The 12356-nt window shown below is 41.1% G+C and overlaps 1 long non-coding RNA gene across 1 annotated transcript in view; it reads left to right on the top strand.

The window, feature by feature from the left end:
* The first annotated feature begins 17 nt into the window (after positions 1 to 17).
* LOC309514257 overlaps positions 18 to 12356 on the top strand; it is a 47304-nt gene continuing 34965 nt past the window's right edge. Inside the window, exon 1 of the long non-coding RNA XR_014211839.1 lies at positions 18 to 472. This is a non-coding gene — a long non-coding RNA (uncharacterized lncRNA). The remainder of the gene's footprint in view (positions 473 to 12356) is intronic.

Below are 12356 nucleotides of genomic sequence, written 5' to 3'. Positions count from 1 at the left end.
GCGCACACACCCGATCTTGTCTCCGCCGCATGGAGGAGGGGGGCCGGCCTTCTGACGCGTCGGCACCCAATGCCAGCCCGCCTCGCGCGCGGTGGGAAAAGGGGGCGGGGCCCGCCGGACCCCTCTGTGGCACCATTTACGGGAGGGAAGGCGGGTGAGGGGTGGGGCCGCCGGGCGGCTCCTCCACCCGGTCATCCTTCCTCTGAGCTCAGAGGGAGGCGGGATAAACAAAAACCAAAAGTGGGAGGAGGAGGGGAGCGAAAGCGGCAAGGCTCGCGCGGCTGGGGAAATACGGTAGCAGCAAGCAAGCGGCCGTTGAGTCGCCTCACGCGCCCGGCCGCTTCTTAACGGTCGCGTCGCTGCCCTCGGGCCAGAAAGACAGACAGACAGTGCGCCCTTGAGGCATCCTCATGCTCTCTTCGCTGCTCGTCTGAGGGGAAGAAGAAGACCAAACGCAAAGCGGCGGCGATGGGTTAGTCGGACAGCCTCACTGTGGGACGTGGGAAACACATTTACGTTGCGCTTTTTAATTTTAAAAAGTGTGTTGGGGGTGTGATATGGAAGGGGGGCAGGTTAAACCTTTATAAAATTGTCGGTGCGCGCAAGGCGCTTTGGTTTTCACGCTTTTTAGCGCCTCCCTGAGGTAGGTCGACTATTCGGGGGGCGGTCGAATGGATTAAGTTTGCAGGGCAAACTTGGGAAAGGAGGTTCCCCTCACGCTGCGCGGCCTTCCCGTGTTTATTTTGTGAAATAAACTTTTGAAATTTGTTTTTGAACGTTTTGATTGCTCTTCCTTAATAATCCTACTGTATATTCTTTTGGTAAACTGCTCTGAAGTTTTTTTCTGCAATAAGGCGGTATATATAATTTTTAGTAAACAAAAAAACAGGTGGACAGGCTGTCTGCTTCCATTAAGCGCTCCCTGACAAGACTGAATACATAACCCACAACACATAAAGGGGACAAGGATTCTCACTTAGTTCAGTTCTTTTACATTCTGGAATTATTTTTCTCTGCCATATGGAAAAGCTTTCAAATATGCAGACCCGACAGCAGCCTAGAGTACGTACACACTTTAATTTAGCTTTCATCAACTTTGTACGCTGTAGATGTTTAGAATTACAACTCCCATCCTCCATTATTAAACATGATGATGGGAATTGTAAATCAAATGAGGATGCCAGACCCCACAAAATGACCACCCAGAGATCAGTGGATGAGGAGGACAGCAGCAAAGAGACTTAATGTCAGCACCTCAGCCAGGCCTCTCAGACCCCACTGGGAGTGGTCTCTAGCACCATTTATTCTTTTCGTTTTTAAAAATGTTATAGTTAGGGCTAGCCAACTAGAATTGTAGAGTTGGGAGGGACTCTGAGGGTCATCTAGTCCAATCCTCTGCAATGCAGGAATATGCAGTTGTCCCATATGGGTTTCAAACCTGCAACCTTGGTGTTATCATCATCACATTCTACCCAACTGAGCTATCCAGGCAGAGGGTGGCATTTCAGCTTGGCTAATACGAATGATTAAATTGGTAATTTTGGTCCCTGATTTAATGGACTTACCAATGCTTAAGTAAAACTTCAGTCGTATCCCCACTTTGTTGTTGTTGTTTAGTCATTTAGTCGTGTCCAACTCTTCGGGACCCCATGGACCAGAGCACACCAGGCACTTCTGTCTTCCACTGCATCCCGCAGTTTGTTCAGACTCATGTTTGTAGCTTCAAGAACACTATCCAACCATCTCGTCCTCTGTCGTCCCCTTCTCCTTGTGCCCTCCATCTTTCCCAACATCAGGGTCTTTTCTAGGGAGTCTTCTCTTCTCATGAGGTGGCCGAAGTATTGGAGCCTCAGCTTCAGGATCTGTCCTTCCAGTGAGCACTCAGGGCTGATTTCCTTAAGAATGGATAGGTATCCCCACTTACCTTGGAGTAATTCCCACTGAATTGAGTGGAACTTACTTCTGATTAGATATGGTTAGGACTGTGCTATCAGTCATTCTTTGCACAAATGCCAGCTTTGTGAGTATAGCCTCCAGCCATTCATCTGTGTCCTGGCACTCTGCCATTAGCTTGTCTCTGTTGCTCTTCTACGAAGAGGTGACTTCTATGAAAAATAAGGTGTCATAAGAGCTATGTTGAGGCATGGGCAAAGGTGGGTTTACTGTCTAAAACTGGGATGTGTTTTGGAATGATGGTACTTAGAGATTTTATTAAGTTTTGGAATATTTACTGTTTTTCAGCAGTGTATTTCAGAGTATTACTTGTTGACACTTTAGAATAAGTAGTGAGAATATGTGATGGAGTTGTTCTGAGCTAATGGAGAGTCTTAAGAGATGTGAGATGTTTAAGAAGTATCTATGAGTAACTAGGTTTATTCAGTTGGATTTTTCCAGAGTGTCTCTGAGGCAAGCCCTGTGTTCCTGAAGTGTAAGTTTAAAAATGTGCCCAAGTAGACTAAGACTAGACTCAAGTTTAGACATTTGAAAAGAATGAATCATTGGTAGGCTGAGCAGCACTTGAGGTGCCTCAACTAAAGACATTTTAGGGAATGGACTGGACTATGCCAGAAAGCCCTATCAGCCATGGGCGTAGCCAGGATTTTTGTTGGGGGGGCAGGACTTTTGTTAGAGGGGGCAGAACTGACATGATTGGTCAGCTGGTTAAGTATTTCTATGGTTTTACTGCTTCTCCCTGCCCCTCCCCCCACATCCATGCTATCAGCTGGTCCACTAGTAAAGTGAATAAAGGGCTGAAGGAACATGTGAAGCAGGCATCCTGGACTTGTGAATGGCTTAAGACGTGTTCAAGATCCTGTACCAACAGATACTTGGAGTATGAAAATAATGTTTTGTTTAGAGCAGGCTTGTATATAAGCTCACATGTTTCTATACATAAATCTTTACTAGCCTGTTGGGGGCTGGGAAGGAGTGATGGAGCTCTCCCACAGCAGCCCCCTATCTATCTATCTATCTATCTATCTATCTATCTATGTCAGCTACAGAGAAGGAGCTTCCCGCCTCTGGCAGCCTGTTTGGTTTCTCTGCTTGGAGGATTCCATCAGCCCACTCAATTGTCTGATACAGTTCCTTGCCACTTATGGCTACCAGGGTATTGCTTAAGATTTAAGTCTTAAATACAAGACTGATTTCCAGAACTCTTCATCAAGCATGTTAGAAAGATGCTTAACTTTCATCTCCATACAGAGTTGAGTTGTTTATAAGTATTTGCATGTGTTAGCAAGCTGACCCTGTAAATCAGTGCTGGCCAAACTTGGCCCTCCAGCTGTTTTGGGACTACGACTCCCACCATCCCTAGCTAACAGGACCAGTGGTCAGGGATGATGGGCACTGTAGTCCCAAAACATCTGGTGGGCCAAGTTTGGCCACCACTGCTGAAAATAGATTAGAATTGGCAACTTTTAACACTTGGCCTGGTGGTTCTGTGAAAGTGGTATGAGCAGTTGAAAAACTTTTCACCAGTGGAAGATCAGAGTAGATACAAAATAGACAAAGCAGATACAAAATAGTGAGATTTTCTCTATTTGCTGAACAATTAGGTCAGATGCACAGTAGTTTTCTTACAGAAAGCTACCAAATCTCAGCTACACTATATGAGCCTGAGACCGTTTTGTCTTCTCCCCCACACCTCAGTAGTGCACAGCTGCTCTAAAATTGTCCCATACTTCCTTTCCCTTTTGTATGTCACATCTATAAGGATAAATGTGGTAAATGTTGTTTGACATGTCATTTGCACATGCCTATCTTGTTGTGGCTTCTCTGCAAAATGTGAAGAGCTCTGCCAACTTTAAGCAGAAAGCCCTGCTTGCATTGCATGAGCAAAATATATTTTACACTATTAGAATGGGATGCTGCACGCACTCATACTCCATTCCTATGCCTGGAACAGACAATAACTGGTGGTGGGCTCTTCTTCACTGGAGGTATTTAAACAGATGCTGGAGAGTAATGTGTCATGAATGCTGTAGTTGCATGCTGCATTGCAGATCCTACACTGAGCAGGAGATTGGACTAGATGACCTCTGAGGTTTCTTCCAGCTATTATTCTATGCCAGTATGAGGGCTGTGGTAGTAGGAGGGAAATAGAAAGGAATTTTTAAGGTATGAGTAGTAGTATTAACATTTCTTTGATGTATACCATTAGTCACAGAGTTTACTATACCGTTACCTTTCTTTGTAAGTCAGCATTTCAAAAAGTATTTATACAAAGTTTGGTAAGCTAATTTGGAAATAAGAGAATTATGGCTTCAAATGCTGTTAGAGCAGCGTAGGTTGCAAGTATCAATATATCTTCTTCTGTTGCTTAGAGGAAAAAGTCTGCCATGCAGAAGCAGAAGCAAGAATAGTATATATGTTTTTGTTTTGGCCGAGAATATTTAAACTGATGTAGTAAGTGGGACATATGAAGAGAAAATGTTGGAGACAATTCACAGCTCCTTAAGTTTTTGTATATTATTCTGAAAGAAAAGTGAATCTTAATTAGGCTACTCTAAGAATAAAAATGAAAAAAGAATTGTTAGGTTTAGATTTAAGTCCTTCTTTGAACTGCTTTAAAAGAAGAGTATATTTCAGAAATAACATTTTGTTCTATTATTCTGTTGGGAAACATTAATAATTTAAATATTTCCACTCAAACCTAGCAGTTCAGTATTTCTGATAGAATGAGGAAGAAGTCACTTTAAACGTATTCTCAGCAAAAAAACATTTTAAGGGAGTAATCCGGCTGAAGTTCATGTACAACTTAAATCTTATATCTTGGTTTGAACTCATTATCTGGAATGGAAACTTGTAGATCTTAACACAATAACTTGATCAATATCTGTTTTTTAACAGGCATAGAAATAACCTGTGGTCAGGTAGCAGTATAAATTGTCCTAGGTGGTATTAAAAGTTTGTTCTTTGCAGCTCCTCTTCAGAATGACTTATCTTGGGGCAGGGACTTTCATTGCACCTAGGCTGAGTAAACTGCCAATTACACATGCTGAAATTACAGTGACTCTTAATTTCACTTTCACCTGAAGCTTCCTGCTTTCTTTGTAATACAATCAGGATAGTTTCTTTGTATTTTGTACCTAATTGTCTGAGTCAGCTTGATTATCTGTGCTAGTTTATTTCTGTAGGCTTATTTTCACCTTCTGAATGCCCTGAGGCAAGTCCTTGGAAAGGTTAGTGACTCCTTGTTTGAAGGACCTGTAGCTATTTATCTCTTACAGGAAACAGAGCCTATCAAAATAAATTTTAAAAAATTTAAAAATTGTCCAGTAGCACCTTAGAGACCAACTAAGTTTGTTCTTAGTTGATCTGTAAGGTGCTGCTAGACAATTTTTTTAAAAAAATATTTTATTTATTTCGATTGCGTCAGACCAACATGGCCACCTACAGGAAACAGAGCCTGTTGTGGGGTTTTTAAGTACAGTAGTACATTAGCAAACTTCCTGTACCTATGTATGGGAAGCTGGTTATAGTTAGGCTCAGCCTAATAATGAAAATTGTTTCTGGGACTGAGGAAAGCAAGCTAGATCACATTAAGTGGTAGAAGGAAACATATAGGTCCACCTTTAACTGCAAAACCCTGCTGTCAATATTTATGGGAAATAAAAGGTAAATTGAACTCTGATTCCATGCTTATTCCATGGAAGTGTCTTAATGTATTCATGGGGCTTATTTCTAAATAAATGTATTTAGGATGCAGTCAATACAGTACCCATTAACCAATGCCTTTTAAAATCCAACAGTTCTCATTGAAGACAGTTCTCCATTGCAAGACTAATGGTGCAATCACACACACACACACACACACACACACACACACACACAAAACAACAACAACAACAACACTGGGTTGTATATAGACTTCCATTCACACAATGTGGCTTCATCTTATTTTCTTGTCCCCTTCACACACATGCACATACACACCACACCCTCAAAATCGGCTCTGTGGGGGTTGGGGGGCTCTCTGAACCAGATTTGGGAGGCATGCAGGGTGGGGTTAGGGGAAGGCTAGTAAAAAAAAGGAAAGTTGGTCATTTTGGTGGACTGTTGTGAAGCTATTATGTTTTTCCTAGCAGGCTAAGTGGTTTAGAGATAACAATACATTATTCACAGATGCATGTATTGGAACTTCAGTGCCAATTTAAAAAGCCATTTTGGCAAGGGGCAGTTAAAAGCAGGGGAATTGTAGTGGGTGCTTAATACTCTTTCCTCCGCTCTAGTCTCATTCAGCTCAATGACCTTTCCCTCCACTGGATATCAAATGCAAGTTTGACCTAACAAGGCAAACATACATTTTCTATGGCAAATATGCATTTGAAACTTTGGGTAGAGGGAGCTACTGGGGAGGTTTGGAGTGGGAAAATTATGGATGAGAATTAAGTGCCCCAGTATTGTTTTCCTCATTTCAAATTGTCTTTTTCTGAAATGGTTCTTTAATTATTAAAGAAAAGTACATTGTGCTTTTTTAATGTTCATTTGTGTGTAATTTGTGTGTAACACATTGCTACTTCCTTCTTGGATCTATAGAGCACATATGTTGTGGACAAGCCTTGCAACATTAACCAGTGAGAGAGGCTCAGGTTTTTAGCTATGAAGTCTCTAGTGTGGCAGAGTAGGGGAATGTGATACTCCAGTATAAGAATTATTCCTTCTGGAAAATAAACAGCTCATGATCTTGGTAGCTTTAGAGAGGCAACAAGGCTTTTATGTCATCAGAATGAAAATCTGGCTGCTGTGGCAAAATTTAGGGTGACAGGTGTTACCTATGCAGCAGATTGTTCTTGAACTGCTGTGAGCTGTCAAAACAACATAGTGTATTTTGCCTACCTTATTCTGCAATTGATATTACTTATATTACACTCTGCACCTACATTTAAGTTCACAACATATGGTCTAACCTAAATAAATACAGGCACCCCAAGGTGAAAAACTTTATGCCACAGTGTATTGTGAGCAAATTGGATGCAATTAAAACCTTTAATGTTTAAAGGGATCTATAAAAATACTGGTATTAACCATCTGCTCTGGTTAATTTTTAGCAAGCAGTTTTAAGTGTAATGTTGCACTTCCCATAGGAAATACTGAGCTGGCTCCACAGACTCCTTTGTGAGCGGAGTGCACTTGTGCTCATGAGCGGGAGGGAGTCCTAATTGCTGCTAATTCCTGTTTCAAGCTTTTGCTTCCTATGCTTCATCCCATGCTGCTTTGGCAGATCCGTTGAGCCTTAGAAGTGCCTTTTCAGTGGGCACAGAGGACTGCTGTGGAAAGGATGAGGAAAGGTCCTACACAAGTAAAACTTTGCTCATACCTTCCTAGATCCAGTCCATGACAGTTAATTCAAAATGAAAGAAAAAATAATTTAAGAAGTTTGAATCCAATTCTCTATGTCACTCTTTGCCAGGTAAATAACCCAAAAAAATGAATAAGCATATACATCAGAGAACAGGTCAACCATTACTAGAAACATTGAAAAGTGGGAGCAGCCTAGTTTCCTCACAAAACAAATAATACCTGGGTTCCACAAGAGCTGAAGGAGAAGGATCTGGGTACTGTGAGTTATTCAGCTGAGGCAACTACTGCCCTTGCTGCTGCCGCCGCCGCCATCATCCTGCTCAATGTCATGAACTGAATCGCAATTCGATGAGCTAAACTAGTTGTTGCTATTATCTGCATAATCTGTTCCCCTTCATGAAGGATGAAAAAATTTGAGCCAGAAAGGTGAAAGAGCAGAGGTGGTGAGAAGGTAGGGAGGGGCTGCAAGACTTCTGTTAACCTGCTGGTGGAGCTTGTGACCTGCCCCCTGCCAAAGGCTATATCTACAGGTATCCAGCCTAGAGGCAATTAGTTCAGGAAGGAAATTGGGAGACATCAACACTGATTACAACAAAGGAGCATAAGATTCACTCTTAAGGGAATGGTTACAGATAGGGACAGAAGATTGCATTTAACCTTTCTTTGATCGGTTGTTTCATAAAGTAATTTTCTGATTTTCTGTAATTTTTACATATGATATATAATTCTTAAACCTCCATGCTTTTGTTTCCTGTTGTGGTCTAGTCTTGTTTTAGCACCTCCATACCTAGAAGCCATAAACTATGCTATCTTTAGAGGTCTCAGATGGACACAAGGGTTATGGATTGATTGACAGAGCAGCCTTGTAGAAATAATCTCCCCTTTATCTCATGGAAGCAAGTTATTTAAAAAGAAGAGCACCCTTCCTTGTAACCAGATCTTCTTTCCCTAGGTAGCACAGAACCCAGGGTGGCTGGGGGGTGGTCTTTGATAAGCTTGAAAACCAGAATTTTAAAGCTGTGTGATGCTAAGAGGAAGGGATTGGGAAAGAAGCCAAAGAAATATCATCCTAGTTCATTTATCTGCCTACACTGCAAAAACAAAACAACTACTTACAATTATGCCCAAAGATAATAATAGCTAAGTATGTCTTAGTTTTAATTGTAATCAGCGAAGCAGTTTTTCAATCTGTTTCTGGTGCCTCATGTTACTGAACTTGAGTAAAAATAGTGAAATGTACTTTATACAATTAAATTTTATTCAGAATATTTCTGCCTTTTTCATTCAGTGTACAGAACGGAGAGCTATATGGGAACAGATGTTAAGAATGCATGGGCAGTCATAAGCATGCCATTTCCTTCAGTTAGATTGTTAGATATGCTTGCATCTGCATTCTTATAATTTATTTAGTGTGTGAAACATCTAGTTCCTTCTGCTCTGTTTATCTCTGGCTCAAACCTCACTGCTATAATTTTTTCACCTGCTATAGTAAACTTCTATATTGAGTGGCAGTTTTGAGTGAATTGCAATTATAGATGAGGAACCTGTGGACCTTCACATGTTGCTGGTCTACAAGTCCCATCACCCCTGAGACCATGCTAGTTCATGCTGATGGGAGTTGGGAGTACAACAATATCAGGTAGGTAGATCATAGAATCATCAAATTGTATAGTTGGAAGAGACCCTGAGGATCATCTAGTCCACCCCCTGCAATGCAGGAATATGCATATGGGGATCGAACTTGCAATCTTGGCATTATCACAACCATGCATTCCCAAACCTTGGATTACAGTGTTAAACTCTCAGAATCAAAGCATGAATCTCCAACTCTCTGTCATGGACCCTTTGTACAGTATTATCTTGATGTGTCAGTAAAATGTGAGCAGAGGTGCCTGACATCATTTGCAAGCTAGAAATCAAGTCAAAATAGTTTTCTGTTGGCTTATTTCACCATGTCTAGTATTTCTATGAGACATTCCGATCCTTATTTTCCTGTAAGTAATTACATTAAAAAATGTCTGCATAGTTGTTGTGCTGCGTAAGTAGCCTGCTCATTCTTCATACACAAAAACTTTGCTTCTAATTGGCCCACAGGCTTCCAATGGGTAAGATCAACTGCAAAGGTAATTTACCTGTTTGTCATCTGCAATGAAGAAGTATCAAGCAAGATCCCCTGGTGTATGTCCTAGTGGGGTGTTTTTTTAAGGAAAAAATATTAATTTTGGATTGAATCCTCCTTTCCTCTTCATTATTCAAAAGTAATATATTTCTGAGGAGATCCTTGGCCATACCAGAGTTGTGCAAAAGGAGGTACTATCTTGAATTGGAGGCTGCCTTTCTGATTCCCAGGGGAATCTGAAAACCTTGACTAAATTATGTTATTATTATCCAATGTGTTTATTCTGCAATATTTACTAAACATGGCACATTTGAAATTGCCAGCCAAAACAGTGCCTCTCTGTTGAGTTTCTTTTTACAGCTGACTCAAAAATCCAAAGTCTTTGAAGAAAGAAAAGAATTGCTGCAGATAAATATTTAGTATCAGTAAGTAAGGAACACCAGCCTCTTCACAAAATATTTTTGAATTATCACTGTGAAAGAGGAGCAATATGTAATCCAGGTTTTCCATGTCCTGAGAGCATTGCTTTCTTTTCTGTAAAGTCCTTGGCTGTATGGATCAGTTTTATGTAGCAGGAGTCAAAACATATAATGTAACAGTAGCAGGCGTCTTTCATCTTGCATGAAGTGATAAGCCAGTGTGTCTTAGTGGTTACAGTGTCAGATGAGGATCCAGGAGACCATGTTGAAATCCCCACTCAGCCATGAAGCTCACTGGGTGACCTTGGGCAAGTCACATCTGTTAGCCTAGTCTACCTCATAGAATTATTTTGAGGATAAAATGAAAACATTTATTTTGAGAATAAAATTAGAGCTCCCTGTAGGTAAGGTGGGGTATAATCTTAATGATAATGAAACAAATAATAAAGCTATGTTTTGAGTGCTGTGTCTAGATATGTGTTCCACAGATAGTAAAGCAGAACTGTGGAATGATCTGAATTGCTATCCATGATCGGGTTTATTACATGTTGCTGAGCACCTAAGACTGAGAAATTCTAATCTTGTATGCCTGCCTAAAATATGTGGGTTGTGCATTCATATCTGCAGACATTAGTGGTGAGGAGTTGAGATCAGAAAGTAACACTTATCTGTTCACACATGATGATGATGTTTTAGGTTGATTGCAATCAGTCAAAATTGTACAGTCAGAATAGCCTACTATGACTTGGAAATAACTTTTTCAGTTTCTATGAAACAACACTTAAATGTTCCATTAAGGAGCCCCCTTAATCCAAAATGCCTGCTGGGCAGTGGTCCCGCTACTCACACAATCCAGGGCAGAAGGACAACAGGAAAATTAACATTCCCATAGCAGGGTGCCTGAGGACCACCATTGCTGGTGGCTTCTGCCTGTGTGCATTTTAGGTAGGCACTATTGGAAGCTTTACAGTGTCTGAACCCACCCCAACACAGCCTAACATAGCTGGGTAGACAAACTCCTCCACCTCATCCAAGCCTCCTTCCACATAATGGAATGGGATGTTTGAAGACTCTTCAAATAGCCTACTTTACATGTAACACTAAACCATGGTTTGTTTGATCATGCAAACCCAGCCCATCACTTAACCACAAATTCTTTGTTCCCAACAAAGCACAATCAGGATAGTAAGCCGTGGTTTGTTGTTGTTGGCTTATTTACCTTGGCTTGTTCTAACTATGGCTTGTTGCTATATATATATAAAATAGGATGATTTATTAATGATTTATTTGTCCACCATAAATGCTCACCAAACTACAGAGCCACACAAAACGAAACTACTCCCAAGACTAAATAGCCCACTTGGGCTTTGCTTAAATAAGAACTCTGCTTAGTTACAGATTTTCTGTGCCCCTCTCCTCTGCTGCAATCTCTCCCTCAGAAGGCAGGCAGCTACATTTCACAGCTGTTGCAGAGGAGAAGAAAGTTTAAAATGACTCCCTTCTAATATCTGAAATGGAATGAATAGAAAAGCAGCACAGTTAAATGAACAGTATGCAGTGATGCTCCAATTTGCCTTATTACATTATAGGAACCATTTATATCTGAATGTAAAAAATAGAGAAGAAACAGCAGTTGCTGAAAATAAATAAATGAAAATGAGCATTCACATAAGTAAAACTGGCAAGCTTAAAAGTTCAAACTCTGTATGATGCAGGAATATAATTCTTGGAGGAAAACACCCTCAATAAGCTTTCACTCAATGCTGCCCATAAGAAAAGACTTAGCAACTCATGGATAATTTGATTCCCAAGTTCTCCATTTTCTGGCATGACTAACAACCTAAAGTATGACTCAGTCAGCCTCAGAGACCCTTTTTATACACAGAACCCACTTTGTGCTTATTCTGCTAGAAGAGCTTTGCACATGCTCACAAAAAATAGTTCTAACAGTTCCTTTCTCAGCTTTTTTTTTTTTTTACACTGTAAAGGCACCATGCATGGACAGCAATCCAAGGAAGGGGGAAATTTGGCTTCACCTAGCAATGGCTGCATGAAGAGGCTCCACTACTCAATACACTTTGGACAGCAAGACTAAGGAACAGATTGATTGCGTATAGCATACAGAGGACTTGGAAGTCCTTCAGCTGTCCCATTCTCACTGGGCAACTCAATCAGTTCTCAATCAGGGAACTTAGCAGCAACACCAAAGTGGGGAAGCAAATAAGCAAGCAGGATGCACAATAAAGAGTCAGGCAAAAGGCGAAGTCTGAGTAGTCCTTGGTCCATTTTGACATAGGTTGTTGTTGTTTAGTCGTTTAGTCGTGTCCGACTCTTCGTTACCCCATGGACCAGAGCACGCTAGGCACTTCTGTCTTCCACTGCCTCCTGCAGTTTGGTCAAACTCATGCTGGTAGCTTCGAGAACACTATCCAACCATCTTGTCCTCTTCTCCTTGTGCCCTCCATCTTTCCCAACATCAGGGTCTTTTCCAGGGAGTCTTCTCTTCTCATGAG

This window comes from Podarcis vaucheri (assembly GCF_965113315.1).
Source record: "Podarcis vaucheri genome assembly, chromosome: 11".
Lineage (NCBI taxonomy): Eukaryota > Metazoa > Chordata > Lepidosauria > Squamata > Lacertidae > Podarcis > Podarcis vaucheri.
The sequence above is the reverse complement of the archived record's forward strand: the minus strand, read 5'-3'. Positions and strand labels throughout refer to the sequence as shown.